Source organism: Brachycentrus maculatus, unplaced genomic scaffold, assembly GCF_059751285.1.
Source record: "Brachycentrus maculatus isolate JH-2025_06_01 unplaced genomic scaffold, ASM5975128v1 h1tg000328l, whole genome shotgun sequence".
Classification (NCBI taxonomy): domain Eukaryota; kingdom Metazoa; phylum Arthropoda; class Insecta; order Trichoptera; family Brachycentridae; genus Brachycentrus; species Brachycentrus maculatus.
Window position 1 is genome coordinate 843518 of NW_028281077.1, and position 27658 is coordinate 871175.

Here is a 27658-nt window from a genome sequence, read left to right on the forward strand (position 1 = left end):
GTTAAATAATCATAAGCATGATACATCAGGAGGGTGTCCCGAGTCAAAACGTTGTAAATCAGAACCTTTTTGTGATTTTTCAGACGGAAAAGAAAGAAATGAAAGTAATTGAGTTTTATAATCCTATGCTGTTCTGGTTCACTTGAGGGAGCTCAGTTAGTTTAATTCATTGATACAAATATTGAAAAAAAAGTATTTCAAATACAAAACAAGAAACGTTTGAAAAAATATAGTACCTACAGTTACGAGCTACCCGAATATTGAGTATGTGGGATACTAAGAAATATTTTTTTCATAGCACATTTTAATAAAAAATGATTATTGCTTTATACGTTTATTGTTTTCATAGAGAAATGGAAATTGCTTGAAGGAAAAGGAGTTGATATTAATTATTGCTTATTACATAACGTTTGTCCATATAATTCCTTGAAACAAAAAAAAAATTGATAGGGCTCCAGATAATTTTCTGCTCAAGGTAAAAATTTATATTTTTTTCTTATGATTTCATAAAAATCTATTGTTTTCATTATTTTTTGACATCTCAACATAGATGAAGAAGAATACGGAAGTCTAAATAAAAGCTATCGTCATCCCACCATAGATGTCTATTGTATATTGCGTTATCGCATTCCTACAGGACCAACCTCTCGATGGTTATGCCTGTAGGAAGAGCTACTGGTATGCTGAAGAATATCACGCTGGAAATTGATCTGGTTCATGTATCTGAAGGAGTATTCCGAAGCGGGATTATTCTACACCTTTAGCAATAGTATTCTTGCTTATTTTAAATTTTTGTTAATGTATACGCCTTAAATTTTAGTGTGTAATGTGTATGTTAATAATAAATAAATAAAATCAATTGAATTGAATTGAATACTGTATTGCGAGTTTGATCAATATATCAACAAGTTTCAAGAATTGGACTAGTGTGGTTGTCAATCATAGGTAGAATTTGTGAACGTTACAAGTGTTTAAAGTGATCTCACTTAACCAAGCCTATGTCGGTCACATGCCCTGTAAATGCCAAGACTTTTATATTCTTCCTCATCTATGTTGAGATGTCAAAAATAAATGTAAAAAATAACAAATAATTGGAGAAAATCCAGATTTTAATTGTTTTTATTCTGTCCAAGTATTTGGACGCAAAAAAAATTATGTATTGTTTTGATGTATAAAACGCCACCCCTGGACGCCTCCCTAGACCACTTTGTCGCCTAGGCGCTAACAACGTCCCTGGATTTTAGTAAGAAAATACGTACATATGCTAATTCAATACGTATTATAATTTAAAATTTCAAATTAATTAAATTGAAAATACGTACTTATGCTAATTCTATTAAAATTTCAAATCACTCTTAGCCCTACACACTTTTTCAACAAGTACTTATTTAAAATGTTTATTTCTCTCTTATGCTTTTCACTTTTGCTTATACATTTAAGTAATTTTCATAACAGTGTAACAGGCTACACTAATACAATGAAAGCTGTGTCATTATCACCCGAGCTTCAATGTGTGTGTAAGACACCCCTTTTCCCGTTGCACCCTGTTTTAGTTTAAAACCCAAAAGTCGAATGAGCTTTTTACCAAAAAGCTTCAGGCGTTCCGCAAGAGATGGCGCTAATGTCAAAAATTATACGATTATGATAATAAGAAAATAATTTATAGGTACTTAAGTACTTATACTTATTTAGTGGGCTCTTATTTCTATGAAATGATATTATTTTAAGCATTTTACAACATTCGGATGTACTCAGTCTATCTTAGGTGCTCAATAGTTAGCTCGTTGGTTAACTGTTTGTTAGGTCCCGGTTCGAAATTTGCCGAAGTCAAAATAAATAAATGTAAGCGATTTTTATTGCATTACATATACTTAATAAGTTTGTATTGGAAGCAAAAAAATGACAATGTATAACCTTGACCGCTTTAATATAATGTCTTATGCATCATTTGATGAAAATTAAGATCAAAAGAACACACACAATGCATACAAAAATACATTCAAAGATGCCCACTTAATAGGCTTACCATACATCCCGGTTCGACCGGGATTGTCCCGGTTTCAGATATGGGTCCCGGTGTCCCGGCCGGTTTAGATTTTGTTCACTGTCTATTTATCTATTCAGACGGTGCATTTCTTTTGAGAATTATGTACAAACAGTTTCGGTAGCGCCTAAATTTTTACATGGATTGGACCACATCATGTACTAAAATGGGAAGAAATAGAGAAATTTGCAGAAGCTATAAACGAAATACACCAATCAGATGAACGACAGCAAATTAATACCTACTGATAGTCTTTTTGGTGAGTTGTTTTTTTATTTGAATAAACTTTAAAAAATATTTTTTAAATTGAGAACTTTTTCGGCATGGAACGCATTATCCTATTTTGCATTGATTTCTATGGGAAAACATGTTTCGCTTAACAAGTAAGATGCTGGAAATATGCTCGTTTTAACAGTATTTGTTTTTTCCCCTACCTGTCTCTCCAGTCCCGGTTTAGAGCTTAATAATTATGGCAAGCCTACCACCTAAGCAATAAAAAACCCACTTAAGAATCTACTTATTTTTTTAATCAAGAATCGGTAATGTTTCTTATACGTTTAAAAAAACGCAATATCTCTTCCCTATTAATTGTAAAATAAATTATTTTTTATTAAAAAAAACAAGGCCACATAATCGTTTGATGGAGAAGATGAAAGATTTTTTGTTTTGCTTTTTACTGCATTTCACATACATTTAAATTTCATCCGATGTACTTTTAATTTAAGTACACCATAATTTTTGTGATTTTTTTAATACATCATAATTTCTTTGATGACATAAAAAATTAGATAATATAGTATATAAAATAGCTCCAAATTTTCAAATAAATGCAAATTCAACTGAAAAAAATTGCATACCTCATTTTGGACCCTTAGAAGTCAAACGTATTATTTACATAAGCTGTTTTGTTCGTTTTAAAACAACCCTTTTCCGTTTTATGATTTGGTCTCTTGTTATATTGAGCAAATCAAACGATAACTAACTAACTCACTAATCATCTCGCCATGTCTCGCAGGGATAGGCAGAGGAAATAAAACATCACACCAAAATAATCATTTTTAATGATTTTTTTCAATAAAAAAAAATAACGTGGTTTGTCTCATATGTTAAATGGATATTAGATCAAAGAACAATAAAATAAATTGAAGCTGAAATACTTAAAAATTTAAGCCATCAAATATATTGGTACCTTATATCATTCATTATATACGAGTACATTTTAGACACTGGGAGGTGAAATCGAAGAGTTTTGTCGAGTATTAATTAATTAAAAAATGCATGCAAACTTACCTTATGGATTACTCTATATTTTTGGGGCATTGCAAATTTACCCAACCTTCCGCTTGGTCATATAAAAATGAGAATACAAAAAATCAGCCAGAAAGGTTCAGAATAAGATATGAAGATGTAATATTTTTATAGATATTTATTTAATTTTATCCAATATGTTAGCATGTTTATGTAGATTGTTTTAAATATTTAAGGTGTGAAAAAAATATTTTCAGTACCTAAGTGTAAGATGGTGGTTAAAATTATAATTTATTTTAAAGCACAATCGTTGGATCTCATACGTATTTATATTTTCATAATTAAATTATGTAGGTATGACGTGAGAATTATGAGAAAATAATGTTGAATGTGGTCAGTTGAGGAGAATAATTAGTGGGTATATATGAGGAGATGCATAAATGTGGAAGAGGCTGAGATTGTTTGCAAAGACAGATGAGTATGGTGCTATGTTCTTCCTTCCTTCCCTTGTAGGGAAGCGTATGATGGTTATCAAGTTAGTATAATGAAAATATAATATTGTGTTATTGAAAAATAGGGATCTTTTTATTGTATTTATATTTTGGCTTTTTATAAGCTTTTAAATTTGAAGAACGAAGAGTGTTTTTCTAAAAATACTATTACTTATAATGAAATGTTTGATACATTTTTTATTGAAATAATATTTGTGTGCTGATCGATGTATAATATGAATATTTAAATATCAGTTATTTTTTGACATCTCATCAAAGCTGAAGAAGAATATGGAAGTCTGGGCATTTACGGGGCTGACGACCGTCATAGGCTGGTTTACGTGATCACTTTAGAAACGTGTAACATTTACCAATTCTACCGATTATTGACAACCACACTACTCAAAATCTTGGAAGTTCTATATATATGAACCAATTGAGAAACCTTGTTCTTGAATCACTAGAACTTCACTAGAGACATCTATTGGTGAGATGTAAAGAAGCTTTTTTACTAAGCAGAAACTCTTGTATCAGTATGTGAGGTCCAAATCCTGGATATCAAAAAAATAATATAAAAAATAATTTGAAAATAACTACTGTAATTGGAGATAATCCAGATTTTGTGAACAAGTATTTGGACACATTCAAAATGTAAATATCAGTTGTTAAAAAATAAACTCTTCAAATTTTTAATTTTAGTATATATCATGCCTACATATGTGAGTTCTGATGATAGTGTCGTATAACTTACAGTAAAGATAACCCTCTTAAATATAATACAATGCTATATATTACTCGTATTTAAAAAAAACTTCGTATGGTGCTATTTTGTTTTATTTATGTATGTATTTAAGTATGGAATTAATTTATCATCTAGGTATATAATAATACACAATGATTAATGGAGTCACTAATTATGGATTCCTTTTTAAAATTAAAATTAAACACATGGAATAAATAAAAGTAAAACAGGTTAACAGTGACGTATATTAAACTCAATTTCAATATATTAAACTGATCGATGGATAAAAAGGAAAAATTGAATAATAGGGGTTGCAAGATCAATGACATTACCTAGTTTTTTTGTTGCATAGCCTTGCAGCGGGTTGGAAAAAATACATCGGCGGCGTGAATGTGGTGGGCGTCGGCGTCGCTAGTAAACCGGGGTTAAAAATATGTGTAGACGGGTTTTTACATTCGCCAGTGTGTGTTTCCGGTACTGCTTATGTGTGCAAAAAATCCGAAACAATTTTGTACGTTCGTGCTAACAGAAGGAAAATATTTTTATTTTCATAATGATTTTTTTTAATATGTAAAAAAAAAAATTGTTGCATAATTTTAGTTGCTTTGAGCGACAGATTCATACAGAAATGTTTATTTTATTCATTGTTTTTTTACGTTTAGGAAACGGAATTATTAATCAAGATGTAACCGTTGTAAAAATTTTAATAGTCGGTCAATTCGATCATTATAATTTCTCACAGCTAACAAAGAAAATTGCGAACGCAATTCAAACGGCAGTCCGAGCGTTGTCTGGTAACACCACCACTATTATAGCATAGCCTCCACACAGACCAACTTACGTCAGTATAAAAAGCCACCCCTAAAGCCTGACCCGGCATTATGCAAAGCTCGCCCCCATCTCACCCCACCCCCACCCCCACCCGCCAGGGGCGAGGGCGTCCGTCCGAGTTCCGCTCGTAAAAACCGTCCCCCGCAAGACAGGGACGAAAACATCCCCTAAATACAGTGCGCGAGAAAGAGACGAAGCTGCGAAAAAATCGGGGTGGAGCGGACGGCGGGCTCGGAGGGGGGTAGTTCGTGAAAGTTCGAAATTTCGAAAAAAAATACACCAAAAACGCAATCTGCGCATCTTTTCGGCGCACAATCGTTAGCCGGCCATGCCGTACTTCTAGCATCCGTACTCTTCGCTTAAAACGAGCGCAAAACTCCACTCTTTGAAACGCCATCCTCACCCTTTCGCACGTAGCTTTAAAGCCTATTTTCACGAGACAAACACCCCGCGTTTGCCGGCTAGCGGGTCCAAGTGGCGCTAGAGAGAGACGAGCGATATGGCCGTCTCGGTGAGTACACGGCGCGTATTTTTGCGCAGCGTGTATTTTATACGGACAAACGTAGGGAGCCGTGGGGGCACATAGACTTATAGCCGAGCCACGGAAATAACGATCGTTACTTGCTTTTGCGTTAGACGCTAACGTGAGAGGAGGACGAGAAGTGCGTCCGAAAAGGACGACCGGCGGCAGGGCCGCAACGAGGAGACAAACGCTATTTACAAAAATAGAATCAGTTCTAGCAGTTTAGATTTGATTTATACAATAGTATTTATTGAAAAAAAAACAATGAAAAGGCATTGTTTATGCAACATGTTCAACATATTTATATTATCATCAAAATCAAAATTTTAAAAAGTATTTTAAAAAATCATCGATTTTCGTAAATTGAATTGCTTTTAAAAACATAATCATTGCAAAAACCACTAGAAGTCGTAAAAATTTCCTTAAACCTTGTTTTTTTAAAGCGATTTTTCAAAAACATTTTCTACTCATAAATAGTTAATTTGTCAGTAAATATCAATCGAAATAAAAAATAAAATATTAGTATATAAATAAATAAAAGTTCTATCTTTCAATCTGATTATTTAATATATGGAATAGCAAACAATTATGCATATTATTTTTTGACATCTCATCAAAGATGAAGAAGAATATGGAAGTCTGGGCATTTACGGGGCTTACGACCGTCATAGGCTGGTTTAAGTGATCACTTTACACACGTGTAACATTCACCAATTCTACCCATTATTGACAACCACACTACTCATATTCTTGAAAGTTCTATATATATGAACCAATTTAGAAACCTTGTTCATGAATCACTAGAACTTCACTAGAGACAAATGGGTAGAATTGGTGAATGTTACACGTGTGTAAAGTGATCACTTAAACCAGCCTATGACGGTCGTAAGCCCCGTAAATGCCCAGACTTCCATATTCTTCTTCATCTTTGATGAGATGTCAAAAAATAATATGAAAATAACTCCTGTAATTGTAGATAATCCAGATTTTGTGAACAAGTATTTGGACACACTCAAAATGTTGTAAACAATTATGCACTTTAAATAAGACATTTTTTTATGGTTAGTTTATTTCAAATTTTGAATTTATGCAAAACATATTAAATATACGTATGTATTTGTTGATTTATTTGTGGTAATATTAATACATTGTAAAACAAAAGACTTACTTATAAAAAATAGTAATTTTTAATATTTTATGTAGCGCCATTTTCAATATTATCTCAAGGGCGGTCCACTGCAATTTAATTGGGGGAAAGAAAATTGTTCAAATTGATTTATCATAAAATCATCTCACTTTCACTGCTTCTAACTATTGGTAAAAGAGCTTTTAATGCCGTCAGTCCCGCAACAGCAAAGGTACCTTTGTTAGTCAAATTTAGTAAACTGATTGTTAGTTGGTAATACCACATTACCCATAGTAGTAAGCTGATAGAAACGCAAGGCTTCTACCAACAAATTCGTCTGAAAAGCACAGTTCTTTTACATACTTTGGAACGTAATTATGTATCGATTTTTTAAACGAGTAGACAGAGTTTTTATTATACTTTTAAGAAAGCGTGATCAGTCCAGAAATAGAGGTTATTAATAAAATCTATTGTGACATGTATTTTGATACACTTCAAATCAATTATCAAACAGCTTTTATGAAACTTTTGATATACATATCTGCATTAAACAAAAACCAATAAAAATATTAATGTCTGACAAAATGTAAAATTCAGAAGTCATTTTTGAAAAAGAATTTGGCAATTCCCAATCTGGACCTGCGCCCCCGCAGGTCTCTTGAGTTTGGTCTTTGAGTGTGTGCAGACGCAAACATGCAAAAAGTTTCCAACACACCCTCGTCTCGTACGCCGTCCGTGTGTCGTGTGGTGGTGAGGGTGGGAACGTGTAGGTGTGTGTAAGGGTAAGGTTGTGTGCAGAAAGCAGACTGACGTTTTTTACTCTTTTAAAAAAGCACTTTCCATTCTCGCGTTTGTAAAAACAAGAAAAAACGTTCTGGACTCCGCCGCTAGATGTCTATAGCAATGCATTTAAAAAAAAAATTTTTAGATATGGATATTTGAGGTTAACGATTTAATTTTTTTATTTTAATTTAATAATCATTTTTCGAATTGTTGGCATTTAAAAGTATTTTGATTTTTATGTGTACTGATAAATTGTATAAAGATCACGATTATCATTTTTTTAGGTATTTAAAATGTAAGTATTAAAATATAAATTTGCCATACTGTATCGGTAATAAATACTTTTAATAAATAGATAAACACAAAATGAAAAAAGTTATATTTATTTGAAAGAGCTGAAGGGAAAAAAGTCGGCGTGGAAAGATTTATTATGAGATACAAGAGTTGCATATTTTAAAAATCACCGTACTAAAATATATCATCAGATTGATATTTCAATAAATTCAGTCAACTTTCACAGGATTTTCGATGTAATTCAACGAACTTTAGTTTTTTAGTATGTCTAGCCTGTACAACAGCGATCTTGAATTAAAATCCATTGCTTGCCGAATACAAAAGAAAAACAAACTATACGTTACATATTAAACACAACTCACATAATAGAAAGTATAAAAAACATATTAAATATTTTCATTTAATATAAAATATATTAGTCTTATAATTATTTTTTATATGTTAACTGTCTATTTTTAAACGACAACAATCAGTCGACATTAAAAGCAATTGATTGATATTTACGTACAACAACATTTTTCAAATTTTACAATTTTAATTTCATTTAAAAAAATCCATAGCAATAAGAAGTTTCAATGATTGCAATTTACACGCACATTTCTAATAATTTCAAGTTAAGATAAAAATAAATACCTAATTTACTTTTATTGTCAAGAATGTTTTTAATATTGTAAATAAAAATGTAAAAATATTTATACAATTACTTTAATTCCGTATTGGATCAGAAGTATATCAATTCCTTTTATTTACATAATTTACAAAGATTACATAAACATTAAAAAGACGATCAAGATTTTTTCAAATTTTCATAATTTTGATTAAAAGATAAGCTACAGATTACAAGATTACAAGATAAGCTGTCTTGGAATTATTTCAAAAATAAAATATGTAAATGAAAAAAAAAAAACAAAGAAATTGCTTTTAAACCTTCAGAAGAGTTCTAAAAAAAAACAAATCCGGTCGCCTTCAGCTCACGAGTTACGTGTTGGACATATGAAACTGCTTTAGAAGCTAATATATCATTATGTTGGAAAAGAATTTTCTTAAAAAATAAAATGCTGAAAAAATAACAAAGTCTACAAATAAAAGCAAGAAGCGGAAGCAAATATAAAAAGCACATGTCAGTTTAAAAAGCGTTTAATTAGCAAAGCAGCAGGTAGTCAGAGTTCCTTACATCGTTTGTAGTAATCATTAATTTAATGTAAGACGTTTTCGAAGCACGATTCGCTGTTTTGAAGTGGATGAGGCGACGATCTTCAGAGCTGATTCATCGAGGAAGTCAATTGTTCACGAAGGCTGAGAATCGGATACAGATCACCTTCCTGAAATTGATAAAAAAAATATATAGGGATTGTAAGAACTTTTTGGCAGATACTTTGTGGCACATATTATAAGCTTTATAAATTTAAACAACTTTGTCATTTGTCATTTGGAGTTGACGTATTCGCTACGCAATGCACAATAAAAACAACATTTAGGAATTCTTAAATCATATTTTCATATGGAGTACGGAGCGTGTGGAAGTTTTTGCTAAGGGAGGGGTAATTTATTATGAGTATTTCAGTGTTTTAGAACAATTTAGTACATAAACCCTGATGATGACGAGGTTCTTGTCGAAACCGGTTGGATAAAGTGTATCAATAAAAAAGTGGTTAAAACAAAGTTGTTTAATTTTATAAAGTAAAAAAAACTTGGAAATTCATAAAACATAAGAAATATTTAAAAATACCTAATAATGCGTATTTTCAGGGATATTTATATGATGTAATACCTACATAAATAAATAAGCAAATGTTGGTTTAATCAAAATCTCGAATCTCCTCAAGTTATTCACCGATCGTGACAAGTGTTTTGAACTGGACGGATATTTTTAAAACAGCGTTTTTACAGTTTGCATTGTCATTCCCATTTTCATAATTTTATCGATTTTAGTAAAAGCAATGAACAATGTTATCGCTACTAATACGGATAGCATACATACCCACACATATCAATGTAACAAGTTGTCGCAGCTATCTCAGTCGATTCAAAAGGTTGTTTGAAAAAGAGAGGAAATAAAAATATTTCGATTAAACTATTTAAATTGTAAGAAGGCACAAGGAAGAAAAGGATTGAGTTTGTTTCATAGATTTTACTGTTTTAGTAGTAGTATTTATTTATTTTTTTATTTTTATAAATCACAATTTTTAACATATATTAAAAATAAAAATAAAAAGTTATTTTGCAGAGACCCACCAAGCCACCTTGTGTGTCTTGTCGGTGGAGTTCATTTTGCATACATTTTTTTATTGTTTTTTAACCATTTTAACCTAATATATACACACAAAAAAGGAGAAAAATTAACAATATAATCTTTTTTACAATGTTCATAAAATTAACTCTTGATCATTTACCCATTCCTTTATTTTGCCTTTGTTCCATTTTTTATTTTGACCTCTAACATCCGTCGGCAACAAATTAAAAATGTTCGGAACGATATATTGCAGTGTTCGACTTCCATATTTATTGTTGATTCTTGGGACTATCAGACCTTCGTTTTGTGTAAATCGTGTATCATGGTTGTGTACTAGAAGATTTCGATATTTTTGTCTAGTTTGTTGCTCAACGATGATACTCATCCACAATATTCCACGTACCGGCAGTAATTTTAAATGTTTATATAACAAGATTGGATTGTCCCTTTGATTATATATATGACTGGGTACAATTTTTTTGATTATGGAATATTGCAGATTTTGAACCATTTTTAAATTTGTTTTCGTCGAATGTCCCCAGGACTTAATTCCATATCTTATTAAGGATTCTACTAATTAATAATAATTGATTCGTCTGTAAAGAAACATCTTCAGAAAGAAAGGATTGTCTACAACCTGATAATCCAAAATGAGTAATTGGGTTCAATTTTATGTCTATCACGAGAAAGTTTCATATTATTTTTTGACATCTCATCAAAGATGAAGAAGAATATGGAAGTCTGGGCATTTACGGGGCTGACGACCACCATAGGCTGGTTTAAGTGATCACTTTACACACGTGTAACATTAATCAATCCTACCCATTATTGACAATCACACTACTCAAATTCTTGGAAGTTCTATATATTTGAACTAATTTATGAACCTTGTTCTTGAATCACTAGAACTTTACTAGAGACATCTATTGGTGAGATGTAAAGAAGCTTTTTACTAAGCAGAAACTCTTATATTAGTATGTGAAGTCGTAATCCTGGATTTCAATCACACACATAAGAAACGCCAGAAAATACCATTTTCATTATTATTATTTAAGCTTATAATTTGACCGGATAATTTATTTACAACATTTTGAGTGTGTTCAAATACTTGTTCACAAGTATTTGGACACACTCAAAATGTTGTAAAGAATGTTTTATAATGAAAATTTGAAGCTGTCTTTTTATTTTTAATTCGTTACTGTTATATTTTTTATGTATTTTTTAATATCTTTCTGACAATTTCAGTCACCGGCCGCCTCTGGTTGCGACCCCCGATTCTGACGGAAAAATTCGTGCAACAAGTATTAGGAGTTTCACCTGAATCTTTTTTACGCTGCAAAAAGTACGCCCTCTTCCCGAACATCCGATTTTATTTGGCGAGCAATTCTCATACACGAGTTTCAACAATGTTTTACGCAGAACGGCATTTTCTAAACGATAAAAGAAGTAATTTAATTGAATAAATTATATTTGAAACACTAACTTTGTGATTTTCCATTTTATAATTAAAATGTTACTTTGTTTTAAAATCACTATAAATATTTTAGTATAACTTAATCATAATGTCTACCGGTTAGCTTCGAAACTGATAGACATTATAATTAAGTAATAATAAAATATTTATTGTGGTTTTAAAACAAAGTAACATTTTAATTATAATTTAATTGTACCCATTATTTTTACTATTTAATGTGAGGTATCGTGTATCTTGTACAATTTTGTATAAAATAATAAATTTAAAAAGCTTGAAAAAAAAATCGTATGTAGTATAGAAATTTTTTTTTTCGCTTTTTAAAAAAAACTTATTAGAAGACCTTTACAAAAACACAAGTTACCGTGGAGAATTCAACAGTATATTGTAGAAAAAAACCTAATTCTATCTATGTATGTTAATAAAAATGTAATGTTCTTTTATCAAAAATATTAATCTCGTAAAGGTAATTCCTTCGAAATTTGACGCAACGTTGCATTCTAGTACGGACGTGGTCTTATATGCATTTTGAAAAAATGTTTTAATCGCAATTGCAGCGCTATCTATTAAACGTAAGAGCAAACCACACAGCATTGAATGGTGGATATCAGAAAAAAAGTAATATGTGATTTCTTTTTTCTGTTTTTTATTTCCTTTTTACAAGTCTGAGCCACATCAACGCGTTGCTAGATAAAACTAGAATATAATAAGTTTTTAATTTTGAGTAATATTTATTGTTCCACATTTGAATGTTACATTGAAAATAGTAAATAAGAGCTAAGAAATGTGTATTTGCTTTGAAGAAGCGAAAAAACACAGTGGCGTATACATTTTTACAACAAATTGTTATTAAAAAAATATATACTTATTTATATTCTTCATCCTTGACTTCCAATATTATTTTGATGCGTATGCATAAATAGTATGATAGATTTTACGCACGACTCATTCATATTTTAATAATTATTCACCTTTATATTATAATACTTGGCTTAAAATATAAATAACAAGTGAAAAATTACTGTTTATATGTGATAATTTAATGAAATATTTTTAATTTAAAAATTTTACTGACATTTCTTGGTGGAACTGCATTTTATATAATACGTGTTTTATAGTTTTGTCCACCTTTATTTTATTTGATCGGTGACCGGGTTTTGTCGTTACCGACATCATCAGACTAGTCTGATGATGAAATCCAGTCACTGGTTAGTAAAACAAAAGTGGAAAAAACCATTAAGTTGTTATTTAATTTTATTTATGATTCAATTGACACTTTCTATGTTTTTTCTCAGCATCATCTGTGGTTAGATTGAACAAGTTTTCTAATATACCATTAATTAATTAAATTCAGACTCAGCTTCACATACGGCATTCAAAAATGATGCAGAATTCATCGAAACACGTCACAAATAGATTTTAAGAAATAGAGGATTTTACCAAGTAAAACTTAAATAAAACTTTAAAACATGAAAAAAGTTTTAAGAAAATAGAAGAGACCTTTATGAATATGGTGTATTTGGTGTTATAAGATTACGAAATTGTGCATCCGGTGGGTAAAATTGAGTTAGGATACAATTTACGAAGGCTGTTGGGCACGTAGACACGTGTAGGTATGTACGTACCCAAAGTTTACTACCACGTAACGAGCAACCTTTCTGAAATACAAGGCAAGCGTGAATTTAGAATATGAAGTGGTTGGACGTGTGCTAGGAGAGGCAATAATCCACCCCTAAGCCCGACTCATTACTAGCCACCCCCGACTTTACTACCCTCACCCCGATAGGAGGAGACATTTCTAATTTTCCTTTAGTTCACGCTCCGCTGACCGCCCCCCTCCACTTCCTTGTCACCACCCCGGCCCACTCGCCCTCAGAGGGATGGGGATCCTTCCTCTTTATTGCCTCACTTTCGATATTTACTCTTGGCTTGGCTGTATAAAGATGATATGAAAATATTACATTGCGAATGGCCGGAGTAAGGAAGCTTTTATCGAAGCTTTTTAGTTGGTACGTATAAATACGTAAAAAAGGCAGAATGTGTCACAGTCAAAAAATAAAACTTTTGGCAATTCAAACGATAGTTATTTTTCATAAATTGATTTGGCTTACATTCTTGTAATATCTATCCAAATTAAAAAGAGTTTTTTTTTTAATTTTGCTAATAAAAATAAAAGCAATTATTTTTGTCAATATTCGGAGTTTTTGTGAAGAAAAATGTGTATGTTTGTGCGGAAAATTTGTATTTCATGTTGCTCTTTTATAAAATTAAGAAAACAATTTTCCTTATTAAATAAATAAACAATCACGTAAACCATGGAAACTCTAAATTTTATCATCTACGGTATGTGGTGAATTTGGAATCTTTTATAACGAATAAATATTTTTTTAATGTATAATGATGACTACGTGTTTTACAATATTTTTTAGAGATAAGTCATATGCAGTTTTCAACAAGGATAGTTATTTCATTCCATAGTCTAACAGCTAAGAAACAGAAAAAGAAGTACTGTTTAATGATGTGTAAGAGAAATAAGATGAAGTCCTCAACAAGGAAGGGTATTTTTTACACATCATTATTATTACTGTATTATGTGTAAAAAGGTAGATGAAGTTCTCTATTTTGGTGAGTTTAAATTATGATAAATAATGTAGATGAGTAGGAGAGATCGTAGATAGATGCGCTACTATACGAGGTATGGAAAACTAAGTTAAAGTTATATTTATTTTTTGTAAAACTTTTTTGGTGAGTTGAGAAAATAAATATATCAAATAATAGAATATTTACTTGTAAACATTTTTATTTATACACCTACTAGTTCACGTACACAAAGCATTTAAATACAATATATATTGTCAAGAATTTCCATTTGCTATACTTTCAGTTGGTCACTGACAAACCATTTATTATTCTTAGGGGTGAAAGGGGTTAACAGACCTCTTCATGGAAGGGAGGGCAATCAACCCCTAACCAAATTCTAAAAGTACCTACGGAAGAAGTTTAAAACCTTACTGCAAGGATGCCACTATAAAAGTACTTTTAAAACGAATATTTGAGAAATCACATATCAGAAATATTACAGATTATTTATAAAGGCATAGTATTAAGTCCTGCGCTTCACGTACTATTCCCGAGTAATATTATACATGTTAGAGTTGAAAAATCTGGACTGGTATCTGAAGCGCGGTGTTGATCATCTTTCCTTCGTGTATTTAACGATCAAGATAATGCTACTTATATATGATACAGTGCCCTATGCATTAATGGGTGCAGTTTACCGGTAAAAAATACGAATATCAACTAGAAACACAAAAACTTAAAAATATATACATATTGAGAAAATATATACATATTAAATTTTAATTTTACCTATAAATTAGGAAAAAAAAATTGTACCTCTTATTGTACGGTGCATAAGATACTGCAATACAATTATGCACTGTTATCTTGATTATAAAAAACATCCTTTGATGATGATCAGCATTATGTTATATTTGAGGTACCACTCTAGGGTATCATGTTATTGGAAAAACACATATATTGTAAAAACGCTTAATTTAAAGTATTTTCTGCATAGAATATTGAATATTTAAATGGAAAATTTTGTTAAAAAATGAGATTTTCACTTAATCTTTACAAATGAAGTATTTTCTGCATAGAATATTGAATGTTTAAATGGAAAATTTTGTGGAAAAATGAGATTTTCACTTAATCTTTGAAAATCGAAAAAATGTTGCAACCCTTAAACATCCCTTAGATGCACGAGAGCTTATTCGCAGAGCAATTTCTGCACGTCCACCGTCTCCTGACATCATCAATCTCACCCTCCCCGAAATAGTTTCATCTGTAAGTATACAATGGCCGGGGAGTGTGGCGCGAGGGTTGGGCGGCGGGGGTAGGCGGCGGGGCGGGGGCGGAGGGTGGAAGGCACCCCCTCGATCAACAACTCAGGCAAAGTTTCAACCCCTCCGGAGCTTACGGCATCTGTCCTCGGCAGACGCGGGTCTTACCTTACCACGATTCGGCAGACCAGGGTCGTATCGGATCGATACCACGTATTCATGTATATCTACAAGAATTCTTTTTTTAACATCTCAAAAACTTTATATTTTTATATTGTTTCACATTTTCAATCAATTTCGCAACTTAGTTTTAAAAAAATGCTTAGCAAGAGCAGATCTGTCAGGAAGCCTAGATGCTTCTGTATCAGATCTGGGCATGTGGTGGGGCAGCTTTCAATATTAACATCCCAACATAGATCAAGAAGAATATGGAAGTCTGGATAAATCATATGATTACTCCTATAATTGGAGATTATCCAGATTTGTGAACAAGTATTTGGACACACTTAAAATGTTGTTTTTAGAAGAATGATTTTTTAAAAAAAAATAATATCAACCGGGACAAGTACCTAAAGCGTTCGGTTTTTTTAGTATTCTTTTTTTAATTGGGAGTTTCGTTTATTTTATTTTGTATATTAAAAGCATTGTTAACTCTGTTGTTTGGTAATATAACACTCTCCTTATCACTCATCCTTCTTCTTCTTCTTTTTGTGCCACTTCTAACGAAGATCGGCGATCATCATGACTATCTTGACTTTAGATGCTGCAGCTCGGAACAGAGATTTGGTGCTTCTGCCAAACCACTGACGTAGGTTTTTCAGCCATGATGTCCTTCGGCGTTCTTGAATTTTTCATCGTTCATTTTGTGTAAAACAACTTTAATTATTTATTTGCATTCATTATTTACCATGCTTAGTCAGTGCGTTTAGCTACCGTGCTGGAGATCCCGGGTTCGGATAATGTAACACACGTGTTACATCTACCATTCTACCCGCATAAATTTTTTATTCGTTATAATATACGCATAATATAGAACTCGAATCACTGGAAATAAATAAATAATATACAATACACATATAGTATGTTAAAAAATGATTTTTTGTACCTTGTCTAGAATGCCCAGTTCCACCCCTGCAGATAGCGGTAAGTTTAGCCAAATTAGAGATAGAATCGGCCACGTTTATTTGGTCCCTTGTCCAAAAAGAAGGGATTTATCTTGGACCCGTGTGCCTGGAATAAAGTTATTATGTAATTTGCAAAATTTCAGTAGCCAAATAATGAAGGTTGTCTAGTTATTATTAATAAACCAATATAATATTCCTTTTGAGTTGAAATCCTCCGGGAATTACAAACTATATATTTATATCATCCATGATATGTTTTAAAAGTAAAATGTATAAAGTCTTTATAACTATTAATTTGACACTCAATTTATCACGGTGAAGCACAACAGGACAATAGGTGTCGGAAGGATGTGGATCTCCTGGCTCCATAGTATATACGAGTGGACAGGAGTACAGAGCTTTTTCAGCTAGAATACATTCTCAAAAGTAATAGTTAACGACTGAGGGACCTGACACGACACGTAACGAAGAAGAAATACAACAACAACATCAATAAATTTTATAATTTTTAATGGGTAAACGTTCGACTGTGAAACTGGGTTTGTGCGTTCTCCTCAATTTCAAAATCTTTTTTTTTCTACTGGTTTGGGAGTTTGTGCTGCATTCATCACTTCTAATTTAATTTCTTATAATCATATTTGATCTATCCTCCATAATATAGGCTTTGAAGGTGATACTGAATAACACATTTATGTTATTATTACATAAAATTATTATATATTACATAAATGGTATAACTTAGTTTTGTTTATTATTGAAAAGTCAATAAAATATACAATACTGTACCTATATTGCTACTCAAATACTGTAATATTAAATTAAAATGTAAAAAAATAAATTGATTGAAATGTAAAAGGCACGTACAACGTAACTAATGTAAAGTAAAGTACTATTTCGTACTTTAAGTACGTACTGTATCGAAACATTCCTGGCTTATCCGAACTTGTTATAAATCCGAAAAGGCCACAGCCCCAATAAAGTTTTTTACCAATTTTTTAAATGTTTTCTTTAAAATGTTGTTTGGATTTTCGGGGCTCCACTATACATTGAACATTATTTGTCAAGGGTTAATTCGTGGTAGAATGTGGATTTTAACCATGAACAAATCTCAGACTTATTTTAAGACAAGTAAAATGCGAATATAAGCGACAAACAAATACATTTTATCACCGAGTTTCGAAATTAATCGCGTAAACGCAAAGTTTACTTAGCTACGTATACTCGTGACATGATTTATTTATTTGTATTTTCCAACGAGGATGTGGCGCTCACGGCCAGATGGCGCCCTCTCCCACATTTGGTCGTGCGACCGCAAGTTTTAACGAACTCCCGCCCCATCTCAGTCCAGCCCTTACGTCAACTTCTGGGCCGTACTTGAAACCACAAATTTATACATGCATGGAACCAACGCACACTACATACATCATATTTTAATATTTTCTATCAAAATTAGGAAATATCAAACAAGCCCAAGTCTATGGTCGTGATTTGGTTGTTAAATTATAAACTGATGTCTTGGAAAACGGACGTACAAGTAGGGTTTAAATTTTTTTTTAACACAAAAGTTTACTAGTACATATTTTGGCTTATTCGACATTTGCCAAAACAATTTTTAATGCATGAAGGTATAGCATACAGTGCTGGACCACTATTTTATTATTTTATATTTTTTTTGTAATTTAAAACTCACGATGATGAAAATAAAAACAGTTATCATATGAAAACTTATAGTATTTATGAAAATGACGCTTCCAAATTATTAAAAAATCCAAAATGATTATTACTATCATCATGCCATTTTTATGCATGTATAATCGTTAGATTTTAGGTTCTCATTGATTTTGCCGTGTTAAGTCTATCTAGGCCATTCTCGTTTTCTTCTACCGTTCAAATTTTCCAAATAGAGTATTTTACCAATTCTTTTTCGTCCGTTCGCTCCACATGTTTAAACCACCTCAAAGAAAATTCGTTACATTTTTTAACTATGATAAATAATTAAAAATGAATGAGTGAGGAAAGAATACTAAAATAAACTTATGGGGCTAATAAAGTTGGGAATATAGAAGTAGAAGAAGACCAAGAAAAACTTGGTAAATTTTTTTTTCAAATACTTGAAAGTGGCCATGTAAGGAGTTGGAATGATCAGCGAATATGTATGATATGACGGATGAGGATGATTGATTGTAAATAGTGAATGATGTGGCATTCTATTCTCTCTGTCTACCCCTGTGGTAAGCGGCATGATGGTTAGTTAGGGGGTTTGTTTATATTTATGTTTTATATATTTATGTAATGGCTGTCTTGATGGAAACTCACAGGACGAATTTGTACAGTAATATTAGAAAAAGTGGAAATAAGAATAATTTAATATTTAAGTAATTTAATGGTTGATCCCAATGCAAAAAAAGTGTATGTTAAAATTGTTTGTGAAATTAATGGTTTCCAAAATGTACATTGAGAAAATACGTAAAAGTATTAAACAACGTTAGATACTACACAAGTATTGAGCTAGTTGTATTTTATATTGATACTTAGAGCCTCCCCCTACAGCGTCCAATAAGGGTTGTTCCTCGTATAAACTGACCAATTTTCTATGGCATCCTACACTACCCACCCTCCCTCCTGCCAGTCCTCCGCTCCTTACATCCTTTAGTCCTTATATCCACCGGATTGACCCGTACCTACGTACGCGTATCATTAAGGACATTCATTAAAAAGGGTCGACCGCCGTTAGGAAAAGTCCGTCTTTTATATCCTTTGCAAATGTCTTTCACTCCTTCCCTTCGCTTTGGCTACACAAGTTACGTAATTAATGATACAAAGGGCAAATTTAAACGTCAGAACGAAATTACGTCGTTTATTCCAAAATGTCAAAGGAGTGACTGACAACGCAGGATGTTAAAAACGTGTATTTTTAAAAAGTTTAAAAAAGTCAAAACGCTTAAAACGTTACGAATTATTACACAAATCCATAGCGAAAAAAAAACAACAAATTTGAATGAAATTATGTACTCTTTTAACTAAATATTAATGTACCTTAGTATTTTCTATCTTAAACACTAAAACCGATTCTGTAAGGGTGATTTAAAAAATTGGATAATTCATGATTTTTTTACATATTAAGATACACATTTTTTTTAAATTTTTATTTATTTAAACTTGATGTACAGAAAAGAAATATACACATTGGCGGGCTTACTCATAAAAAGCAATATTTTCCAACCAAACAAAATCTTCTTGTGAAACAAAAATGATGTGATGTTGAATGCATCGAAACACGCGTCATAATATATTTAAAGTAAAATAAATATTTACAAAGTGATGTTAAAATAAAAAATAAAAACAAAATATAATACCACAAAGTCAGTGAAAATCAATTTAAAAGGGATAATTTTTTTAAATAAAAAATAGGTATCAAATGTCGGTAGAATGGATTAAACCAATAAAAAGACCAGAAAACTACAAAAAATGAAACTATGACATGAATCCGGAAGCAGAGAGCGTTAACATAATTAATCGATAATTTAATATGTCATTTAAGGACTATTTGGCATCTTTTTAACGTTGTGCCCCTTAAAAATTAAAAAAAAAAAAAGAAAATGACATCAAAGATTTACGAAAAATAAGATAAATGGAAAAGTATACCTGTTATCTGTTTTTGAATCTGCAGAAGGTGTTTTGAGACGTTTGATCATGTCGATGTCTCGAATTCACTGAAAAAATAGAAAACAAAACAAATTCATCAAATCTGTCTGATTTCACAAATGAATTAACTAAACAGGAGTTTATTTAAGATCTCAAAGAGCAACTATGGGAAATTATTTAAAATGAATGGAAGTGTTAGGAACAACGTCAAAATTCAATTAGTCCACGGCTGATGAGTTTGTGTTTTCAATGCATAATACTCACAAAGCGTCAGAGTGTTAAAGCAGGTTCCGAAATATGAAAATGTAACAGTTTAGTTTTAAAACTAAACAGTGCAACTTTCAGGAATACGTGGTGTCCTAATAATATGGGTCATAAAAAATACATGGGCATACATGTATTTTTTTTTAAACTGGTGGTCACGAATAAGTGGTATTATAAAAAGTGAACGATAAATAATAAGGATAGTGGTGTATATAGGATTACCTGTATTCACATTTATATTACATATATATTATTAAAAAAACAGAAAAAGACCGAGAAAAGCTTGGCATGATCGAGTATTTCAAATACTTGAAAGTGGTCATGTCAAAATTCGGAATAATTTAAAATTTCTCTTTGTTAATTTTTTTTCTTGACTTCGAATTACCCGGGAAATCGTTTACAAGGAATTTTTGTTTACCATGCATCCCGGAAAATCGGGAGTGTACTGTACTTTTCTTTTTATTAAAAATAAGAATCCTCTATAAATTGATTAACGTTATGGTAAAACCTTTTATTTTTTCTTAATTGTTTTTTGCCGATAATTTGTGGCACAGTTTATACAACTTTATAAAATATAACTCAAACATATTTTTTTCAAACCACTTTTATTTTTTGTTCCTTTTCTCCGGTTTCCATACCTGGTACATATTTATCGCTGAAAATATTAGGGTTCTTATAAAAACCAGTTTGAGAAAATTACCAAAAAATAAAAGCAGTTAATTAAAAAGTTTGAGGTTTATTTTACATACTTAGTGCTATTATTTTTATTTATTTAAATTTTACTTAAATATTAAACGTAAATATCACTTTCACCTGAAACCTGTGACGCGTGTTTCGATTTATTCAACACCATTAAGACAAGTTCCACATACGGTGTTTGATACTTATGATCTTGAATGCATCGAAACAGTATGTTCGAGTACAATAGGATTTTAAGAAAAATAGATATATACAGAAAAGTTTAATGAAACATAAAAAGTACTTAATTTAAAAAAAATCACCCTTTTGCGAATAGTGTATAAGGCAAGTAGGTACGTTCTATTAATCGAGCAGGTACTATTATTTGTATTAACAGAAGCAGTACAGAAAACGGCTACGTTGTAGACAAGTACTTTATACCACAGCATCGACATTGCAAAGTTATTTCTCATGTACAAAACCAAGTAGAGAGTGTCCATGTAAATAACCTATGTATATAAGTATGTATCGAAACTTTATTGTATATATTTTGTATATTAAAATAATGGTAATATAATACTCTCTTTATCATTCATCGTTCACTTCGTGTACTACCACTTAAAAACACGACTTTATGTCTATCGGTTTCGGAAAAACCATTCCGTCAACAGGTCAAATGTAGCCTATATTTGACCTGTGATGGAATGATGACCAATTACAGGAGTTATTTTCATATTATTTTTTGACATCTCATCAAAGATGAAGAAGAATATGGAAGTCTGAGGATTTATGGGGCTGACGACCGTCATAGGCTGGTTTAAGTGCTCACTTTACACACGTGTAACATTCACCAATTCTACCCATTATTGACAACCACATTTTTTAAATTCTTGGAAGTTCTATACGAGTGTATATAATCCAATGTTGAAACATTGTATAAGAATCACTAGAATTTTCACTAGTGACATCTATTGGTGAGACAAGAACCTTTTTTATTGAGCGGAAACTGTTGTATTTGTATGTGAGGTTCGAATCCTGGATTACAATCATATACGGCAGAAAATATCCTTTTCATTTTTATTGTTTTAGCTTCAACATAAGCAATTTTGAAATATTATTCTTGAATCACTAGAACTTTACTAGAGATTTGTGAGATGAAAGAAGCTTGTTATTGAGCAGAAACTCTTTTATTAGTATGTGAGGTCCGAGTTCTGGATTATAATCACATACATGATTTTCTGGCGTTCCTCATGTCTCATATTTATTGTTCCTCATATTTATTGTCTATATTTTTTGATAATATGATTTATTTTCATTATAATTATTTTTTGTGTGTTTTTTTTCCTTTCTTAGATTACATTTATTATATATTGAAAGCATCACTTTGTGGTCAATTAAAATTTTAAATCAGATCGCAAAGACGCTTTGTGCTTCCTTTATCAAGGGTTTCTCTTCCGCACATATTATATTATATCCTTTGTGTGTTGACCGCAGCTCGCGTGGTCCCAACACATGCACATATTTGTACGAATTAAGGATTTCCACACACTCGCAAACCTACCAGTAGTTGGTGGGTTTAATTTAGCAAACGAACAGGATTTATTAATTTGTCTTTGTGCTTCAGCATTAGAATTAAATACCCTAAATTTGTTCACATTCGCGCGCGTATTATATAGCATATTGTAGAACCACTTGTCGTGAGGGTGTTATCCGCCATCGCGATGTCAAACTATACCGAATTATTATAAATTACAACCCTTTGTTCGTTTTTACTGTTACTAAATCATTATCCACCTCCGTGGTGTACTTAGGGTGTTTAGCTACCGTGCTGGAGGTTCCCGGTTCGATTCCCAGGTGTGATGAGAAAATAGTGATTTTACAGTGTGATATTTATTTAATATTACCCTAAACAGTGATCACATGGCATTCATTTAAGTAAAGTGTGTATTTTGGACATAATTGTTCATTTTTTTAAATTATTAAAAGTACCCAACGATTGAAACAGATAAGAGTGGGTAAACATATGTATATATATATATATATATATATATATATATATATATATATATATATATATATATATATATATATATATATATATATATATATATATATATATATATATATATATATATATATATATATATATATATATATATATATATATATATATATATATATATATATATATATATATATATATATATATATATATATATATATATATATATATATATATATATATATATATATATATATATATATATATATATATATATATATATATATATATATATATATATATATATATATATATATATATATATATATATATATATATATATATATATATATATATATATATATATATATATATATATATATATATATATATATATATATATACAGTTATTTACATATTCAAGAAACAATTTCCGTTTCATTAGTCGAGTCTCAACTCACACCCATAGTTTGTTGATTTCCGAAGCAAAATGATTTCAAATGTATCCCAGGGGTGTAGGAGGTGCTCCGATGTATATTAAACTTTCTCAAGTCCCTTAATCATTGCTCTGGCACGATTCTCACTAGGGAGTCTGCCCCCAAATTAAGCCCTTAAGTATAGAAACATTCTGGGGTTAAAAGGAACTTTCACTTCTCGTTTTTACATAATTGGGCTCGGGTTGTCTTCCCTTCACTTGCTGACGAAGGTCCAATTGGAGAGAAGAAGTATAATTAAAATGACCGGGATAATTAAATATTAGTTAGTTTATTGGGAGACACGTAGGTCGACTTTTCCTTATTACTGGTCCATAGCTCAATGTCAAATATGTATAACCATGTAACCAAAGAAGTAGGCAAAGTTTACTCTTAATACGAATATGCACGAAAATTTATCCCACTTTTTCACCTTCTTTTTCTTTCTCTTGGCGTAGGCCTTATAGACTCCTGTGATGTCTATTTCCAGCTGTCAATCTATCTCTTTGGAGGACTACAAGAGTCTGGATGGTTCCATTCTCCTTACATGCGCATACTATTGTGTTTTTTGTTGTCTTACCTACCCAACCACATCTTCAATCTCGCGTTTTTCTCTTATCCTAGTGTTCCTTATAGACATACTATTCTCGTAGACTCTTGCCAGATATGCTCATTTCTGACACTCTTAGCGTGTTTATTTGTTACTGCGTTTTCCGCTCTGCATTTGATGCCATATGTCATAATGGGTCGCACACAAATAATAACAATAATGATTTGATTAAATTAAGATTCTTATGATGAATACGTATCATTACCCGAAGAAAACAACATATTTGTCGAAACCGAATGGGATAATAGCACCAAAAAATAAATTAGGATAAAACAAAATGTGTGTTATATTAATTTTATATATTTTTAATATATCCTATTAGAAGTATGAATTTTAATTTACTAGTGAACAAACAAACTGGAAAAATTAAAACACGCACCCAAACAACTGGAAACATTACGCGAACTAATTTTCAACTTTCGAAAAGATACACACCGCATTATGTGTGAAACTTTTAATTTCGGACTTATTAAATATTTTACAAGCTAAACGCTGATATTCGCAAAATCAACACTCGGCTCCACCACTGGCTATTAGATGTTCTCCGCTAGGGCTGTGGGCGTCGGGGGGGGGGGGGGGAGAACTTTCCACCGAGTCCCAAATCCCGTAGCGTTATTTAGCTGACAGTTGTGTTAGAAATGGGCGTAGTCAAATTTAAAGTACACACGTAAGTCTATAACCGAATTAATTGGATAGCCGGTTATTTTCTAGCAGAGATTTTTGTTAGAAAGTTCATGTCTAATTATGAAACATTTTTAAATTATTATAATTATTAATAATTAAAATATTTGACTAATCATGAAAAATCATGGAACAACTTATTGATCACAAATGAATGAGCGTGTTTTTAAAAACATAACACTAATTTGCAGTGGTTCACTTTGAAATAATTTTATTTATGGTAAAATTATGATTTTAATTATTTTTTGTGGAAAGAGGCTTTCGTCATCAAATCTTTATATATATATATGAAATCGTTAGTGCATATCGCGGGTATGCTAGCAAAAAGCGTAAACTCTAAACTCCCTTTTATTTAAAGCCTTTAGTTAGAACAAAATACTCGCTATTAAACTTTTTGGTAATTGACATGCAAAACTACATAAATTTGATACTTCAAACAACTTTATGATACTGCATCATTAGTCAAATTAGATATTTTCGTTTTTGCCAGTGCACCCACGATATGTTCAATACCACATATCTTGGAAAATCCGATTACCTCACAATTTTGGATATATACATATTAGTCCTGGCTATAAACGAATTTCTGTAAATTTTGGACCCAGTAAAAAAAAGGTTGTTTCTCAAGATCCAATAGACCAAATGATACCAAATTCAGGCATATAAATATTATTTTTAGTCTATCCCTTAAGTATACAGATTCTTGCAAATTGGATCTTTTGGATTGGTTCTTGGATCCGATAGGTGACGTCATTGAGTTATTATTAAATTAAGTCTCGTAAATGCCCAGACTACCACAGTCTTTTTCTTCTATGCTGATATGTCAAAAAATCATATAAAAAAATGGAATTTTTTAAGCATACGTAGCGCGATCGCAACAATAATAATCACACAGTTTTACGTTTATTTTGTTTTATTCACAAAAAACTACACAATTCCTAAAAACTGATCTTACTTATTTAATGAGCTATAGAATTTATTTAAAAAAAATTTTTTTGAGCTTTGCTAGTAGCGTTAGAGTTGCATTTTATTACTCGGTTGAGAACGGGGGCCATCTTTATGTTAACAGCGCTCGAAAGTTTCGCTGTATATTTCGCGCATTAGTATTAGATGAATACCTAACTCAAATACAGAAAAGTTTTAGGGTAATGTCTCCAATACCGAACCATGCCGTTTGATTGAAAATCTGGATTAGTTGCAGGAAGCATAAAGGTTTCAATAGAAGCTGAGCTATATATTTATTTAAATTTTAATATTTCTACAAACGATGTATGTATATATGTATTTTTACGTTTTAGACATCTCGACATAAATAAAAATTAAATGTAAATTTGGGTATTTGCAAGGCTTACGAACCATCATAAGTTCTGTGTATCATTTCTATTCACATGTAACATTCACAATACTGCCTATGACAGAGAAATAAATATAACTCCTATGCGGAGAAACCCATATATCGCTCACTCCTTTCAAGAACGTTATAAATAAAAAACTTGATTTTTCAGGAGAACGTTTTTAAAGTTTAAAAATATAGTACAATGTATAAAAAATATATATCAAGCCACTTATTGAACTTTTTACTGTGTAACAGATCTTTTTAAGTAAAACCTGAAGATTTTTTCTGCATTTGAAAAGTATTTAGTACATTTTAAAAATTGTTAAACGATACCTTTTCTTCAAAATGCAAAAATGACACTTTCTGCTCTGTAGCTGGTAAATATTAAGTTAAAAATATGCCGCTTTTGCTGGGATCTAGTACATTTTCTGGGCATTCCGAAAATATGCACAACTGAAAATTGATGATTTTTGATTTATGACGTTCTTGAAAGGAGTGAGCGATATGTGAACGAGGATTTGGGCACACCCTAAAATGTTATTATTTATTTATTAACTTTAAAATAATGTCATCCGACCTGTGAAAATAGTGCAAGGAGTCAAAATGTGTGGTCTTTAGAGGTGTTGTAATTAGAGGGGGGAGGAGATAGGATTTATACAAGTTCATCACAATAAGATGACCTAATTCGGTAGGCAAAGTAGTACATAACGGTTTACACGTGTATCATTCACCTTTCTACCCATGATTAACAACCACTCTACTCACATTTTTTAATCTTGTATATGTATATCCTGTAATGGACACGTTCTTTCGAATGTGAATTCTTGACAGCATGTATGGTTAAGTTGAGTAAGCAATGTATTTAGCAGAGACACTTATGAAACGTATGTTAGATTCTGTCATATTTGTAAATAAGTATTTGAACACACTCAGAATGTTGTAAAAATACATCCTTAGGTCGATGAAAGCTTCCGTACCTTACGTAGATACGTACAGGATCCACATACTAAATAGCCACTCCCTTTCCCATACACGCATCTGTATGGACGATAATAACTCGCCAAACTTCTAAACTCTCTAATGAAACACACAGTTTTGCTTAAGCACAGAGAAAACACCCGAAATGACCGGGGCTCTATATAATATCGTGTGTGTTCCTATTTGAGTTTCAGTGAGGCTTCGTACGGAAAGTTTAAGAGTTTGCTCATCTATTGTGG

At 31.4% G+C, this 27658-nt stretch overlaps 1 long non-coding RNA gene across 1 annotated transcript in view; it reads right to left on the reverse strand.

The window, feature by feature from the left end:
* Nucleotides 1-27658, reverse strand: part of LOC148304144 (uncharacterized) — a 192753-nt gene that overhangs the window by 135614 nt on the left and 29481 nt on the right. Inside the window, exons 4-6 of the long non-coding RNA XR_015838382.1 lie at nucleotides 20398-20465; nucleotides 16734-16858; nucleotides 9257-9404 (exon numbers count right to left, since the gene is read on the reverse strand). This is a non-coding gene — a long non-coding RNA (uncharacterized LOC148304144). The remainder of the gene's footprint in view (nucleotides 1-9256; nucleotides 9405-16733; nucleotides 16859-20397; nucleotides 20466-27658) is intronic.